The sequence below is a fragment of the Chrysochloris asiatica genome, unplaced genomic scaffold (assembly GCF_000296735.1).
Source record: "Chrysochloris asiatica unplaced genomic scaffold, ChrAsi1.0 scaffold00078, whole genome shotgun sequence".
In the NCBI taxonomy this organism is placed as follows: domain Eukaryota; kingdom Metazoa; phylum Chordata; class Mammalia; order Afrosoricida; family Chrysochloridae; genus Chrysochloris; species Chrysochloris asiatica.
In genome coordinates, this window is record NW_006408596.1 from 13,178,621 (window position 1) to 13,195,334 (window position 16,714).

The window sequence follows — 16,714 nt, forward strand, 5'->3', positions numbered from 1 at the left end:
TACTTTTAATAGAAGGCAGCTTTTTCCCCAGTGGCATTTTGAGTGCCTTCCAACCTGAGGGGCTGATATTCCAGCGCTATATCTGACAGTGTTTCTCTGCTCTTAATAAGGTTTCCAGTGACTAAATATTCTAAAGTAGTTTGTCACTCCTTTTTCCTAGTCTGTCTTTGTGTTGAAGCTCATCTGAAACCTGTCCACCATGGGTGACCCTGCTGATGTTTAAAATACCAGTGGCATAGCTTTCAGAATCACAGCAACTCACAAGCTACCACAGTACGACAAACTGACAGACGAGCAGTGGCTGTTTGGTTTTAAATGGACACTGTCAGTTTGAATTTCTGCTTTTACTATTAGGTACCTTAAAACTCTTTCAACCTATTACCCAATTCCAAAAACCACTTCCATATTTTAAGTATTTATGTTAGAGTACCATCCCACTCTTGGAACAAAATTCTGTCTTAGTTATCTAGTGCTGTTCTAACAGAAATACCACAAGGGGATGGCTTTAACAAACAGAGATTGATTTTCTTACAGTTTAGGAGGCTAGAGGTCTCTATTTAGAGTGCTGGTCCTAGGGGAAGGTTTTTTCTCTCTCTGTTAGCTTATTTAATGTCTTTTATATCTCAAAAGAAATACAACATACACTAATCTTGCCTCATTAATATTATAAAGCCAACCCATTTCCAAACAGGGTTATAACCACAGGCATAGAGGTTGGAATTTACAACACTTATTTTGAGGAGACATAATTCAGCCCATAACCATGGTTAATTCATTCTTTTAATACACAATGTAAATTAAATTATTCTAGCTTAGGTTAGCTTGTAATTTTCTTTTCTGTGTCTTTTTTGCCATACCTTATAAACCAGAGTTGTACTGGCTTCAAAGAATTAAGTGAGACGTCACTGATCAACCGTTTCTAGGTTTTAGAACAATTTATCTATGGGGATTATCTAATTCTTCCAAACCGAGGGGGAGGGAGGAAGGGGGAGTTAAAATTGGTTCCTAAATATGTATTTTAAAAATATTTTCCTCCAGGTTGTTTGACTCTAGTCTTCTGCTTCTTAAATCAATCTAGTAGTTTATGGTGTTGTTGTAAACTAGCCAGTCAATTCTGACTCCTCGCAAACCCATAGGACAGAGTGAAACAGCCGCCTAGGTCTCTATGACTCATATCTTTCTAGAGGTAGACTGTCCCATCAGTGTCCTGTGAAGCAGCTGGTGTGTTTGAACCCTTTGGTTAACAACTGAGTGCTTTCATTCTGTGCCACCAGGACGCCATCTGCATACTTACTTTTCTAATTCTAAAAAAGGGATCCCATGTCCCAATTCCTTTCTCCTTTCTACTGTTATAGTTTTTCTCGAGGCTTAACTAGATGTGATTTTTAAAATGTTACTGTCCTTCAATAGAGTTGACCCTCAAACATCGTAGGTTTGAGTTGTGCTTGCTCAATGATACCTGGATTTTTTTCCCCCTTCTACTGTTGTTGTGAACTCAAGTATTGTGAATATCTGCTGAAAACACCTGCATGACACTCATCTTTGCAGGACCTCCTGGGGAGCTGAAGTGCTCAGCTGGAGACCATTAGGATCACATGGTGTTTTACATGGACTCCCACAACTCTTGGTCTCACTGCGAGAGCAGCACAGAGATGGTCTTCGGATAAGTGGGCTCTGCAGCTCACACCCATGTTGTTCACAGGTCACAATGTCAGTAACGGCTATTGATGTGCTAGCCAGTGTCCCTAGAACTTGACACATATGCGTTCCTTTGAACAGCACAACAGTGAGGTGGGGACTCCTGTTTTTAAAATTTGATTATGATTTGAGTGTTATGAGTTGAGTGAAGGTTTATAGAGCAGATCATCAGTTTTACATTCAAAATTGTACATTCAAAACTTCATGTCCCTTACAATGATTGTAATCCCGTCTATGTACCATCAGTTCATAGTATTTAGCTTAAACTCTTGAATTCCTCTGTTAATTTCTCGGCTTCTGCTACCTTCGTCTTTCCTCTGCCAACATCCCTCCTCTTGTCTATTGCCTACCCTATCACCCAAGTTAACATGTGTCTACCCTTTAGCCCGTGAATAGTTTTCCTGTCCCTCCCGCCCCTGGCAATCATTTTAAAATGGTTCTTTTATCAAGAAAACTGTTTCTTAACTTTTTACAACGGTGGTCTCACACAATATTTGTCCTTTTGGGATTATACTTTTATTTCCTCATGTTATAGATGAGGAGTGATGTGACTGTGATCACACTACAAGAAAACGATGAAGCTGGAATGTAAGTCTAGATGCTGACTACAGAGCCTGGTACATGGTCCTAGTGGTGTGGTGGAACTATAGGCCTTTCAAAGCTGGAAGACTCAATGCGATGATAAGCAGACTGTAAAATGGTTCAGGGCCGTGCCTTCATGAAGGTGACTCACGGGACTTGCACATTCTCTCATCCTTTCAATTCAATACCTCATCAATCAATATCTATCAAGCATTTATTTTGCTCCTAACAGTGTAAGTCCAAATACATGGGATGCTCCAGGCCAACAGACCAGTGATGACCCCTGCCTTTATGGAACTTACATTTTAGCTCATAGTTTGGGGCAAGGTAGACAGGGATTGCAGACCTTCTTGCTAGAAAACATAGTGTGCGGTCTGGGTTTTAGAAATACTCTTAGGTGACTCCTTTTCATTGAACCTATGTGTTTCTAGTCAGTTGTCTTCATTCTATTGTACTGTCATCACACCAGTATTGGTTATTGTTGCTATTAGATGCCTTCAAGTCAGTTGCAACTCATAGCAACTCTGTGTGTAACAGAACAAAGCACTGCCTGGTCCTACGTCATCCTTACAACCGTTGCCATCTTTGAGCCCATTGCTGGTAACCACTGTGTCAACCCATCTCCTGAGGGTCTTCCTCATTTTCACTGACCCTCCACTCTACCAAGCATGATGTCCTTCTCCAGAAACAGATTCCTCCAGCGGATAACATGTTCAAAGTACATTAGACCAGGTCTCACCACCCTTGCTTCTCGGGAGTACACTTTTTCCAATATAGATCATCAGTTCATTCTTCAGGCAGGCCATGGTATAGTCCTCATTCTTTGCCAACAGCATAATTCAAAAGCCACAATTCTTCCACCTTCCTTATTCGTTGTCCAGCTTTCACATACATACACAACAATTGAAAAAACAACAACAACAAAAACAAAAACAGGTGTGTTTGGGTCAGGCACACCATGGTCCTTAAAGTTACATCTTTGCTTTTTAATACTTCAAAGAGTTTTCTTTTTTTCTATTTTGCAGCAGATTTGCCCAATGCAATATGCTATTTGATTTCTTGCTTCCATGAGTGCTGATTGTGGATAGAAGCAACATTAATTTATTGACAACTTCAATCATTTTACTATTACTTTTAGTTGTGAGGATTTTTGCTTTCTTTGTGTTAAGGTGGAATCTATACTGAAGCACTTACTGATGAATATATTATTTGATATTCATCAGTAAGTGCTTCGAGTCCTCTTCATTTTAAGCAAGTAAGGTTGTGTTATCTGACTATCACAGGATGCTAAAGAGTATTTCAGTCGATGCTGTGTTCTTATTCATATAATACAGTTTCTTGAATTATTTGCTCAGCGTGGATGGTGTTGCTGGTTATGTGCCGTGGAGTCGGTTCTGACTCATAGTGACCCTGTACAGGGTTTCCAAGGCTATAAGTCTTTACAGGAGCAGAAATCCTCATCTTTCTCCCACAGAAAAGCTGGTAGTTTCGAACTGCTGACCTTGAGGTTCACAGCCCGATTCGTAACCACTACACTACCAGAGCTCCTTTACTCAGCATACAGACTGAATAAGTATGGTGAAAGAATTTAACACCGACACACATCTTTGTAAGTTTTAAACCAAGTAGTACCCCTTACTGTGTTTAAATGACTGTCTCTTGATCTAGTTCCACGTGAGCACAACGAAGTGGTCTAGATTTCCCATTCTTTGCAATGTTATCCATACTTTGTCATGATCCTCACAGTTAAATGCCTTTGCTTAGTCAATAAAACACAGGTAAACATCTGTCTGGTATTTACTTTATTTCTCACTGTTTACTGAACAACTATTACGTGGTGAGGAGTACCTGGGTGGGGCTAATGGTTAACATGAGCAACAAGCCACTGAAAGGTTGGAGGTTCAAATCTTCTTGGAGGTGCATTGGAAGAAAGGCCTGGAAATCTACCTTCCTCCCAAAATCAACCATGGAAAACCCTACAGGGCGCAGGATTACTCTGACACACATAGGGTTACCAGGAGACAAAGTTGGCACAATGGCAACTGGTTGGTGTGTTTTTATTATGTTGGACCTCGCGGTGGACACTGGAGACCAGACAAGTCCCAATTTAGGAAGCCGAGCCTTTAGGGGCTGAAGTAATCCATCCCGCGAGAGAAAAAGAGAATACCAAAAAGATCTTTACTTGTGTTTTCTTGACGTCATGAGGAAGCATTAGAGCTGGACATGCTGTGTACTTCCACAAAGGACAAAGTCACCATCGTTGATGTCTGCCCGAAGCACAGATTTCAGTTCTCTGCGCCAAGCAGGAACCACAATACCTTTGCTGAACGAATGAATGAAGATATTGTTCATCGACTTCCAGTCAGCAGAGCACAAAGCTATTTTAGAGAAACCCAATCACAAAAAGCCAGTGCTGCGAAAGATGAAATTGACCTCATTGCCCAAAGGAAGCAGGGACATTTAGCTGGTACCAGGAGACCTTTAAATAATGACGCACACACTCTGGGCGCTGGCAGATTGAAAGAGACAGGCGTCCCAATGGCTTTCTGTGGATCTCACCTCCCCCTTGGGCTACCAAGACAAGCCTGAGCTGCAGACGGGACCTGCTGCCTTTAACACAGGTCTTGCATTGGATGTATGTCAACAGAGATTAGCTCAGCCCCACACGCTGCCATTTGCCATTTGTTAGGCCACCTTCACCAACCCCGTAATCTAATCTCCGCTGGAGCAATACCTCTTCCAGGTTAAATGCATTAAAGAAGCCGCGGGAAGTGGGCTGCTCCAGGCGACCACATTCTCTCCCTCTCTGACAAGTCTGACCCTGCTCCAAACCCTACCTTCCCTAGAGACCCCAGGGGTCAAAGCCCCCTTGGTGTAGAAGGGAGCAGAACAGTAACAGAGAGAGACGAGAGGATATTGGAAACATATTCCCCAGGCCTCTGCTCTTTAGAAATCCGAGGAGAACACGAGGCGACAAGTTAAAGCTTTCACTGCTGGAAATATTTTTCCTTTCCATGTTTCAACAAGAATTTGATAAAGATATTGGGGAGGGTGGAGAGTCAAAGAGGAAGCCGAGAGCTTTCTAAAGCAGATGGGATCCGCAGGAAGGGAGGGATGCTTAAGACAGCTTTCGAGGAAATTTATGGGGGATGATTTTCCATGGCTGAGATCCATACTTCTTACATGTGTTTTTTAATCATGTGAGTTTTTCTTTTTTTAAAAAGTAAAATAAATGATTCATCAGTAAAGCTTGTCTTTGCTTTTCCTTTTGTTTGCCTAAAAATCTTGACTTAGTGTGTGTTTAGGCACTATTTCTACTCCGCTTCTGTTGGGCTTGGGATGGAAGATAGCTGAGACTCTTCCTCATTGCCTGTCATGTTCCTCCTGCCTCACCCATTCCTGCGGATCCAAGTCTGTGTGGATTTTATCTCTTATTTAGTGTCTCTTGAAGGAGCCCTGGTAGCATAGTGGGTTATGCATTGGGCTGCTAACCACAATGTCAGAAGTTTGAATCCACCAGCTACTCCTTGGGAGAAAGATCAGGTTTTCTGTTCCCGTGCAGATTTACAGCCTTGGGAACCCTCCACAGGATCACTCTGAGTTGGAACTGACCCGACTGCACATCACAGCAGCAGTAGGAGTCATAGGCAACACAGATGGTTACGCCCTGGGTGCTAATGAAAAGTTTGGAAGTTTGAGTCCACCCACTCAGACAAAAATCCTGGTGATCTGCTTCCAAAGGTCACAACATTCAAAACTCTATGGAGCTCAGTCCTACTCTGCAACACATGGAGCTGCCATGACTTGGAATAGATAGCTTGGTTTTATGGTAGTATCTCTTGACTCTATTCATTTTAAGTTCAATAAGCATTGCCGTGGGCCAGTCATTGTATTCTCTTATCTTTAGTGAACTAGCGTATACAGCCAGAAAAGGACACAGATTATAAATGACAAATCGAATCCTATGTAACCAACTCCCAGATCAACAGGCAGAACTCTCTTAGCAGCCTTGTAGATTTGATCTCTTCTTCAGTGTCTCTGGAAGGAGCCGTGGGAGCCTAACTTCTTACTCAGATACTCACTTCCATACCTGGCCTTCTAAAAAGAATTCATTTTACTTCTTCCTACATCGCTGTGAGTCAGAACTGAATCCACAGCACATAACCAACCAACCAGTGTTTTGTCTGGAGTCCTGGTGTGGCATTGTAGGATAAGCGCTGGACTGCTAACTGCAAGGTTGCCAGTTCTAACCCACTAACCGCTGCTCAAAAGCCCTGTGTTCAACAGCACTTAACAGCAACAACATACTTTTGTCTAAGGTGACATAGTGGGTTATGTGTTGGGAAGCTAACCCCAAGATGGGGCTCTCTGCTCCCATAAAGATGTACAGCCTCAGAAACACCATTCAGGGTTGCTACGCATGGAAGCCGACTAGACAGCACACAACAACAACATACTTTGCCTAAACGGGAGAACAAGTTATTTGACTCATCTGTGTCTATTACTTTCACTCAGCATTGTATCTGCGAGACTCATTGTGTTATTGTGCATAGCTGTAGAACTTTCTTTTTTATGACTGTTGGCATTTCATTGTGGGAATATGCCACAACACTTTCTCCATTTTCTTCTTAAAGGGCGCTTGGGGAGTTTTTAGTTTGGGGTGTTATGTGTACTAATGCTATGAATGTTCTAGATCTCATACCTTATAGTGAACATATGTATGCACCAGAAAATTCTTCTTTTTTTTTTTTTTTTAAACTCACATAAATTGGATTGTTTCAGCAGCAACTCATTACCTTCAAAATACAGATCAAATGCCTTCTGTTGACCTACAAGGGACCCTAGGGATCTGGCCTCTCTTACTTCTCTGTCCTGATAAGACGTATCAGAAGAGCAAATGTATGCAGGGAACTGAAATGAGTGAAATGAGACAAATAGAAGACAAGAGGGAGGAGTAGAGACTGTGACAAACTAGAGAGAAATGGAGCAACAGCTAATTATCCCCTGCTGGTGGTCAACATGTGTGGACATCCATCCGGGGTGGTCAGACTTCCCCCCATTGGAAACATAATTTGGAGATTTTGATTTTGTTGGGAAACCTTCTAATTTCAAAAGTGGTAAAGGATCAGGTCTTGCTTAGGTTTATCTGAGGACTGGGTGTAGGACAGAGTATGTTCCCTGAACTCAGTCCAGCAAGGTCAGGGCGAGTGTGGTAGGAAGCGCATCTGACTCTACAGCAGAGACATAGCATGGGAGATGGGTTAGGAGGAACTGGAAGTTACACAGGTCCAGACCTGAGACCCGCCTACCCCACCCCTTTGACCCCATCCACACTTGAACCTGAAGGACTTGAATTACCAGCAACTCACAACAGAGGCTAAGGAGCCCAGAGAGGACCCTAGTAAGAGAGTAAAGGGGTGCCCTGGGGAGAGAGGAGGGAGGTGACCATGAGACAGGAAGTAGCAGGTGGTAGGGTCAGGAAGGACTTCTGAACTAAGTGTGGAGTAGGGAGACAGCCATGTCTTGGGTGCCAGTGTCCCAGGCAGAGAAAACAGTAAGGAAACTGGCCTGGTGTATTGAGGTACATGGTATGAGGTGAGCTCTGAGCAGACTTTCAGGTCCCAAGAGACAGGGCCTTGAACCTATGGCAGGGAATTTGGATCGCATCCTCCATCGAACAGGGATTGGCTAAGTATGTGCTGTAGATGTTTGTCTTAGCAGTAAGTCAGCTACCTCCTTTTTGTTCTCTTATTCTTGGCTTTGGATTCAGTACCACTGTCCACACTCTTTCCCCTATGCCAGATCCCCACCCTAGGCCAACTGAATCATTCTCTCTGGGGAAGGAGCCCAGACTTGTATAAGTTATTAAAGCTCCCTACATGATATAGATCACATTCAAAACAAAGACCCAATAGGTCAAATCTATCTTTCCATCAATCTAGCCACCTACCCACCTATCTTCTCATTGGAGTGGCGCAATCCAGTTAACGTGTTAAGCTTCTAACCAAAACATTGGAGTTTAGAATCCACCCACAGATGCTTGGGAAGAAAGGCCTGGTGATTTACTTACCCATTAAAAGCCTTGTGAAGCACAGATCTAACCTGACACACATGGAGGCACCATGAGTTGGAGACGATTCAACAGGTTTTGGTTTATGACTCTATCTATCTATCTATCTATCTATCTATCTATCTATCTATCTATCTATCTATCTATCATCAATCATCTATCTATCTATCTATCTATCTATCTATCTATCTATCTATCTATCATCAATCATCTATCTATCTATCATCTATCTATCATCTCTATCTGTCTACCTACCTATTTACCTACCTGCCTGTTTTCAATTAAGAAAAAAATACCAAAAAGAAAATCTCTTAATGAGACGTTAAAAATAAAAGGTAAGACTCAACATTTATAAATCAAAGTTTTGAGCATGAAACAGGAAGAAATAATGGAAGGTGGTTGTGTGCCATCGAATCCGTTCTAACTCCTAGCAACCCTGTATAGGTTCTGAGGTTCTGTAAACCTTTATGGGAGCAGAAAGCCTTATCTTCTACTTTGGAGCTGCTGGCATATTCAAATTGCTGATCCAGGGGTTAGCAGCCCAGCTGGTAACCTGCTATAATATACCACCAGAGCTCCTTGAAAGAATGGATGGTGTTGGTGTTAAGTGCTTTCCTGTCGGTTCCAACTCATAGTGACCTGGTATGGGGTTTCTGCGGAGTGGCTAGTGGGCTTGAACCTCCAACTGTACAGTTAGCAGTTCAGTACTTATCCTCTAGAGCCACACCAACACTCCGAAAGAATGGATGCTGTTGTTAGTGCTGTTGAACCAGTTCTGACTCATAGTGACCCTGTATAGGGTTTCCAAGGAGCACTGCTGGGTTTGAACTACCAACTTTGTGGTTCACAGTCCAGTGCTGATCCTACAGCACCACATTAGGAGTCTGAAAGTATGAATGTTGTTCTTGTTAAGTGCCATCAAGTTGATTCTGACCCATAGCGACCCTGTATTGGGTTTCTGAGGAGCAGCTGGTGAGCTTGAACCATCAACCTTGTGGTTCAAAGGGACTTTGCGTTCCAGTGCATTAACACACAGTATCACACCTGAATGAATAGGGCTCACTAAATAAAATGAAGAGTTTACTTAGGTAATATTTTCAATGCTGAAATGAGTAACGCGGTACCTAAATATTTTTGTACATTTGTGTGGATTTCAGTAGGAAAATTCCTAAAAGTGGCATGACTTACTCAAGGAGTATTCATTCCTAAAAGTTTTGATGCATATTGTAAAATTGTTTCCATAAATTTTATACCAATTCAGACCCCCTACCAACAGTGTTCATTAAAAAAGAAAGGAGAAAGAAAAGGAAAATTATAGGAAGATTTTAACTAAAAGGCAGGGAATATATTGGGCAGAGTTCTAGCTAGAGCTAAACTAAATAAAGGGTTATGTTGTTGTTGTTAAGTTGTTAAATGCTGTATATTCATCTCTAACTCACGGTGGTTATGTGTCGTGGAGTTGATTCTGACCCATAGTGACCCTGTATAGAGTTTCTAAGGAGGGACTGGTAGGTTTGAACCCCAATTTTGCGGCTCAGTGTATTATCCTCCAGCACCACACACCAGGATTAAACATGAGCAAATGATTCATTCTGTAAAACTCCAGCGACACACCAAAAGCATTAGCCTACAGTGATACAGAAAGGAAAAGAACTATATGCATCAAAAGACCACCACTCTTGGTGTAATGCTATAGGATAAAGCACTCGACCCTAAGGTCAGTTTAAATCGTAAGGTCAGAGGTTCAAACTCACCAACCACTCCTCAGAAACCCTATACAGGGTCGCTATGAGTCAGAACCAACTCCATGGCACTAACAACTCCTCCTCCTCCCAGGTTATGTAATATTCTGGAAAATCTTGGGCAATCCCAATTTTGCATATGTCCAAACAAAACAAAACAAAACCCTCACATGTAATCACTGCATAGCTAAAAGTTGCAAAACATTTGATGTGCTTCTTGTGTATGTGGATGAGCTATCAATCAAATACACTCCTTTATAGTGTTGAGGCAGCCAGGGTTCAGGTTTGTTGGAAAAGGAGCCAAAAGCTTTAGAATATCTCCTCTTCCCTGGTATGGTGCTGCAGAATAATGCACTGGACTGCAAAGTCAGTTTGAACCACAAGTTCAGCACTTCAAACTCACCAGCTGCTCCTCGGAAATCCTGTCAGGGTTGCTATGAGTCAGAACCGACTCGATGGCCCTTAACAACAACAACAACAGGTCACTCAGTGTGGATTGCGTAAGAAGAGCGTGTTACATGCTAGATGGGTGATTTCTAGGCAGGTTATGATTGTTTTCACTGATGCATATCAAATATTTCCAGTTGCCACTGAGTTGATTCCAACTCCTATTGGCTTCGTATGTCTCAGAGCAGAACTGGGCTAATTTTCTGGAAACCAGTTGCCAGGCATTTTTTCCGAGGCACCTCTGGGAGGACTCAAACTTGCAAACTTTTGGTTAGCAGCTAAGCACACTGCTCATTTGCACCACCCAGGACTCTTCTGGCTCCATATTGTCCCCAAATACAGCATACAATTCCTGTCCCCATTTGTGGTTCTGCCCTGCCCTGTGACTAAATGTTGGCTCAGGGGTTGTGTACAGAAGTGGCATGTGTCACTACCAATATCTATCTATCTATCTATTCTGCCCTGCCCTGTGACTAAATGTTGGCTCAGGGGTTGTGTACAGAAGTGGCATGTGTCACTACCAATGGGAACAATTCATCCCTGGTGTGAGGACCACAGGAACCCTCGTGGCACAATGTTAGATGCTCGTCTGCTAACTAAAAGGTTGTCGGTTTGAACCTACCCAGCAGTTCCTCGGAAGAAACACCTGGAGATCTGCTTCTGTAAATATGGCAAAACCTAGAATATCGTATCGGGCAGTTCTACTGTGTCACACAGTCACCAGGAGTCAAAACGCATGCTCCAGTATCCAGCAACGAAATGGTGGACAGTTGTTGTTACGAAGTACCGTCCAGTTGGATCTGACTCATAGCGACCCTATATGGGACTTCTGAGGAGCGGCTTGTGAGCTTGAACTGCTAACTTGTGGTTCACACCAAACTTGTGGTCCAGAGCTTTAGCCCACAACACCACAATAATGGGTCTGGTCTTCAAGACTCTTAAAGTGAAGGTAACACTCAGAATTACCCCTGACTAACTTGTAGGGTCATACGGTTCGAGCAAGAAACACGGCCTGCTTATGTTAACTGCTGAGATTTGGGGCTGTGTAGCTGAACCCCGCCCGGGAGACTCAAAGCCTGACCTACAGAACAACTGCCAAAGTTTGTTAAAAATGCAGAATCTTGGGCCAAATGGACACCAAATCAATATATTTTTTTCACTATTTATATATTTTAAAAAATAGTGTATTTTGTTTTTCTTAAGGATACCAATTCAATGTTTTCTACAGTTAGTGACCAAGATTCCACTCTTCAAGTTGTACAAGTAGTCTTAGCTTCCATTTCTGGCTTGTCCTCCCCTACGAACATGAACTCACTGCTCACTGAGGCCACTTTCTAAGTGCCACAGAGGCTCTGTATGCACAAGCAGGTGTGCAGAGGACTGCCCTTTCCCCTCCTGACCAACCCTCAGGAGAGGCAATGGAGACCGCAGGCCATGAAGCCAAGTCCCTCCTTGGGTCTTTCTGGGTTTCACTTCCCCACTGAGATGGCTGTAAGAATCAACTGAAGTAATGTGCCTTTCATGCTTGAAAACTAGGAAATGCTCAGTAAACCAGGGCTGATGTTACTATTTCAGAGGAGACCTTGGATGGTGTAAATGACTAATGGTTTTGGCTACTAACCAAAAGGTTGGAGGTTCAAATCCACCTAGAGACATTTCAGAAATAAAGGCCTGGGGGTCTACTTCTAAAAAAATCAGACACTGAAAACCATGAAGTGCCCCTCTGCTCTGACACACGTGGACTTACCATGAGTCCAAGTTGCGTCTCCAACATGAAGTGCCACATGCCTATACCCAAGTTGTGGCTTTCTGAAGCGTCTTTTCCATTTCCTCCCTAGCAAGAATGGCACATTGTAAAGTCATGGGATGGTGTCTAATGTAGGAATTTAGTAAATATTGATCAAGGAACCCACCCACAATGAAGCTCCCGTCAGCCACTTAATCACCTTCAAATGGTGTATTTACTCACTTAATTCCTTCTCTGTCTTGTTTTGGCAGCTTCCTGGCCCAACTCCCCCATGATCCAATCCAGTATTATCCCCAGGTCTGCCAGAAGCATTTGCGAAGGGAAGAGCCACCATGAGCTTCATTTCTTGTGTGTGTGTAGGATCAGTGTTCCCTTTTCAACTACCACTAGCAGACCTCCCAAGGGTCACCACCTCTGAGAACTGAAGAGAAATTGTTCAGCACACACACACTCACATTTCTGAGGCACAGGAAAGGAAGAAAATGCCTAGGGGAAAATACATGACAACCACAAGGACCAAGAAACTAGTCACTGCTTTCTGTAGAATGGTCCTTGTGTGCTTGCTCATCCCACCCCAAAGCTTCTAGTGAGGGAGGAAATGCAGATATTATTTTACACTTTATAAAGTGGAACCTTAAAGAGGCTCCTCCCCAAAGGCATGAGGGATTGAATTCTTCCCACCACGATATGTGTTGTAAATCCTAGCCTCCGTGGCTGTGGTTTTCATCTCATTCGCGATTGGGATGTCTGTATTTTGCTCATGAGGCAGGGTAAGTATAGGATGTATCTTGAGATTAGACAAGCTAACAGAGCAGAGATGGGGTCAGGTAGATGATACTGCACGTGGATTGCTGCATAGAACCAGGCAGTAGAAGCTAAAGAAACAGCTACCTTCCTCCAGAGGCAGGAGAGAGAGAAAACCTTCCTGTAGGCCCAGCACTATGGATTCTGCCTTAGTGGGAATCTGTAGGATCAGCGCTGGACTGCTAACCGTAAGATCAGTAGTTCAAACCCACCAGCTGCTCCTTGGAAACCCTATACAGGGTTGCTATGAGTCGGAAACGACTTGACAGCAACAACAAACTGTAAGAAAATACTTCTCTGGTTGTTAAAGCCATCCATTTGTGGATTTTCTCTTATAGCAATACTGTCTGTCTAAGTCAGAATTTTATACCAAGAAGGAGGTGCCACTCCAACAAATAACTAAAATGTGGAATTGGTTTTGGAATTGAGTAGAAACTGAAAAGTTTTAAGGTGCTAATAGTAAAAGCCTAGGATAAGCACTGGGCCACAAGGTCGGTGGTTCAAATCCACCAGCTGTTCCTCGGATGCCCTATACAGGGTTTCTATGAGCCAGAATTGACTCAACAGCATTTAACAACAACAGCAACAAGAGTGAAAGCCTAGGCTGTCTTGAAGACACTGTAGTAGAATTATGGTCATCAAAGGCTGGTGAGTGATCAGAAGCAAGTAAGGAGACCTACAAAGACTATTTCTATGATCTCAGAAAGTACATATGGGAACAGAATGCCGCTGGAACTGTGGGTGTGTAATGCATTTCAGGTGAGGCTAAGAAAGGAAATGTTGAGCATGTAATTAGACAGTGGAGGAAGGACGATGCGTTTTCTTCAGGGACAAAGAGCTTGCCTGAATTATGTTCAAATGCTTGGCGAAAGGTAGATCTTGTAAGAGATGAACTTGGATATCCGGCTGAGGAGATTTCTAAGCAAAACTTTAAAGCGGCATGTGGTGTCTTGTTGCCGCTTATCCTAAAATTCGAGAGGAAAGAGATGGACCTAGAAATGAGCTGTGCAAAACAAAAAGAGGACTTAAAGATTTGTAAAATTGACACGTGTCATAGAATGTTCACCAAGGATGTGGCTACACGGTCTTTTGTTGAAGAGATGAAAACTGTGACTGATTGATGTAACCCATTCCCATAGGATAAAACATTGCCTTAGACTGAAAGGGACAAAGAATGAAGAAAAAGAACATTGTCAGTCTCTTGGTATTCTGTAGACAGAAAGTGGGACCAAGGAGCTCAAGCTACAGTGTTAGCCAAGAAAAGACAAAGGCCATCCCTGGAGCAGCTCAGAGACTGGCAGAATTGTTGGAAGGTGCATGAGAAGCAGAGCCCTCTTGGTTTCAAAAGGTGGGACCCTTGCCTCCTGGATCTCAAAGGGGACCACCACTGCACCTAGGTTTTAAAGAACTGGATCTTTGCCAACTCACTTCCAGAACATGAGGCTGCCATTAGGGTGTGCCCAAAACTGAGGGGGATAGAGCTGCCATGTTCAAGAGGCAGAAGAATGGGGCCTGCTTGGGCTGGGGGAATGAGATCATCCTCAGATGGACTAGGAGAATGGAGCCACCCAAGGTCAAAGGAGCAGACTCGTCATCCCAGTGGACCTGGAAGATGGGACTGAAGCCCATGACCAACGAACCTCTACCCAGAATCCAGAGCGTATGGCCAACCCCCAGCATCTGGTCTGCATGCTCTCCAAGAATAGAGAGTTATTTTGAAGCATTGAGAGCTAATACCATTTCTTTTAATGGATTTTGGACTTGATTGGTACCTGTTACCCTTCTTTTCCTCCAATGTCTTCCATTTTTAGTGGAAATGTCTACCTTGTGCCTGATCCACTATCGTACTTTGGAAACAGATCACTGACAGTTCACATTTTATAGGTTCACAGATGAAAAGAAATGTTGTTCTAGGATGGGATGGTCCTGAAGTTTCACTCATATTTGATTTAAATGATTCAGAAGATGAAATTTTGGATTTGAAGCTAATTTAAGACCTTGTGATAGTGTGAAGGGGGTAAACGTGTTTTCCATGAATGGAGGACATGAATCTTGAAATTGTATGTATTGAACAATGTTCCCCCCAAATAATGTGTTGTAAATTCTAACTTTTGTGCCTCTGGTTAAAACCTCATTTGTGAATGAGTTTTCTTTTTTATGTTAATGAGGTAGGAATAGTGTATATTGAGTTAATCTCTTCCGAGATATAAAAGAGATTAAACAAGCCAGGAGAGGAGAGCTGGGGGAAGATAGATGCCAAGATATATGGAGATCTCCAAGAGTCAGGAAGATGTTGAAGAGAAAAGGACCTTCCTTCACAGTCAACAGAGAGACAGTCTTTGCCTAGACTCGATACTCTGAATTTCAACTTCGAGCCTCTTAAACTGTGAGAAATTACATTTCTGTTTGGTAAAACCACCCCCTATTGGTGGATCTGTTACAGCAGCACTAGATTAAGACAGCTATGTAGGGATAGGGCCTAGAAGAGCTGACTTAGGGTCAGGAAGACCTGGTTATCAAGCCAGAGACCACCAAGGACAAGCCCTTGGTATTTAACCAAAATCACAGTTCCCACCTTTGAACACTGGCATTTAGTTTCTTTCAACTGGGAAACCACCTTCTCCAGCTCCATGCACTTGGGGAAGTCAATTTTGAATAATTTTAAAATCAAGCGAATGTATACAATTATTTTTATAAACCTTTCCAATACTAATAGCAAACATTTGGTTGGATATTTATTGGAAACTAGACATTGTGTGTTAATTCACCTAATGCCATTGTACCCATTAATGAGAGAAAGAAACTGAGGCATAAAGAATCAGAGGAAAGAAAAAACCCTATTGGACCCTTTGATGAGAAGGAGCAACTGAGAAAGAAAGGGAGAAAAGGGGGAAGCAATGAGGGAGAGTAAAGAGAATAAGAAAGAAGAAAAGAGAGAAGTAGACAAAAAGGAAAGAAAAGGAGGGGGAAGCAGAGAGACTGGAAACAAAATAGGAAAAAGAGAGAGGACACAGTGGGGGTGGGGAGACGAGGCTATTTCGGAGCAGTCTCTCCTTTCCATTCTTCTTAGCTTCAGGATGTTCTTAAGCAGTTGTTCTTAAACTGTGTGCACAACCCCCTTTGGGAGCCTAAAGAAAGAGTTCTTAACACCATCTTCATAGACATGTATACATGTCCTGGTGTAGTTCTGTAGGATAATGCTCTGGACCACAAGATCAGTTTGAACAGTAAGGTCAGCGGTTCAAACTCACCAGTTGCTCCTTGGAAACCCTATACAGTGTCGCTGTGAGTTGAAACCGACTAGATGGCACTTAACAATCTAGATAGTTAGATAGATAGATAGATAGATAGATAGATAGATAGATAGATAGATAGATAGATAGATAGATACATACATACATACATACATACATACATACATACATACATACATACATACATAGGAGACAGAGAGAGCATCCTAGTGTGGCACTGTGGGTTAATGTGCTGGACTGCAAAGTTGGTTTAAACCACAAAGTTGGCAGTTCAAGTTTACCAGTCACTCCTTGGAAACCCTATACAGGGTAGCTATGGGTTGGAACTTGACTCGATGGCACTTAACTATATCTATCTATGTCTATGTCT